Source organism: Mastomys coucha, unplaced genomic scaffold (assembly GCF_008632895.1).
Source record: "Mastomys coucha isolate ucsf_1 unplaced genomic scaffold, UCSF_Mcou_1 pScaffold18, whole genome shotgun sequence".
NCBI lineage: Eukaryota > Metazoa > Chordata > Mammalia > Rodentia > Muridae > Mastomys > Mastomys coucha.
Window position 1 is genome coordinate 82,539,430 of NW_022196900.1, and position 1,375 is coordinate 82,540,804.

A 1,375-nucleotide genomic window follows, 5' to 3' on the forward strand; every position below is an offset into this window, starting at 1 on the left:
TACACTCTAGGGTGATTCCTTTCTCTGTTATGAGCTGGAGAATATGATCTGGAACGAGACCTAGAACTGCAGAGGGAGGGAATGAGGAAAAAGGTTTTTTACAGAGTACTTTCATTTAAAAAAACAACTGTCAACAAAAGTTAACACTGCAATCTGAACTGTTCTGTATATTTATTTTCAGTTTTGTTGTGAAAGCAAGGGTATAAACTTTCCTTCACTTTTGTAAACTAAATAAAGACACACAGGCACAGGACACTTATCAAGTAGCCAGAGGTAAAGGCTCTGTGTGTAGGTGACTACTCAGAGTCTCTGGCTCCAATGCTTTATTCTAGTCTCCTGGTAGATGAAGGTCGTACATATAAGGCCCAAGGTTGTAAAGATACAATTGTAACAGCTTACCATCAAAGAAAGACACAGCTATTAAAAAGCTCAAAAGAATCTGCCAACATCAGATCAGAAAAACATGAAACACTACTTTTGTGCTAGAGACTGGAAATTGTTTAATTTAGGTCTAATTTGTGGCTGAGCTTCATGATCTTACTGAGAATCCACAAGGTGGCACTATCTGACCATAAGGCACCCAAAGCTAGGAATAGTCACTTTCCCACAGTGTGAAGATCTTTCAACTGAACCGCAAAGCCAGAATTTCAATACAGAATTGTAATGGAGCCAAGGTCCACTGTCAAAACCACAAAGACTCAAGAACACAATGCTGTGGACAAGCAGGAGCCATCAAAAAGGCCAAAGCCAGGGCCAGTGTTCCAGCTGTCTTATATCAACTTGACAAAAGCTATAATCAAAGAGGAAAGAGCCTCAATTGAGAAAATACCTCCCTAAGATTGGGCTGTAGGCAAGTTTGTACTATGAAACACATTTTTCTTAGAGATTGATGCGAGAAGATCTAGTCTGTTGTGGGTGGTCTCATCCTTGGGAAGGTGGTCCTGGGTTCTATAAGAAAACAGGCTGAGCAAGCTACGCAAGCAGCACCCCTTCATGGCCTCTGCATCAGTGCCTGCCTCCCCCGTGTGAGTTTCTGTCCTGATTTCTTTCAATGATGAACAGCAATGGAAGTATAAACCTTTTTGCTTCTCAACTGGCTTTTGGTCATGATGTTTCTTTTTTGTTTGTTTTTTTCCAGACAGGGTTTCTCTGTGTAGCCCTGACTGTCCTGGAACTCACTCTGTAGACCAGGCTGGCCTTGAACTCAGAGATCCGCCTGCGTCTGCCAACACTGCCCGGCTGGTCATGATGTTTCATCATGGTAACCCTAACTAAGACAGCAAAGAAGTCAAAGATCAGGGTAGTCAGCAATAAGGACCCACATGCTGGAGAGAACCAACTCCCACAAGTTGTCCTCTGATTTCCAGATATGTGC

The 1,375-nt window shown here is 42.5% G+C and overlaps 1 long non-coding RNA gene across 1 annotated transcript in view; it reads right to left on the minus strand.

The window, feature by feature from the left end:
* LOC116096636 overlaps positions 1-1,375 on the minus strand; it is a 20,855-nt gene continuing 19,480 nt past the window's right edge. The window contains exon 3 of the long non-coding RNA XR_004121064.1: positions 1-66. This is a non-coding gene — a long non-coding RNA (uncharacterized LOC116096636). The remainder of the gene's footprint in view (positions 67-1,375) is intronic.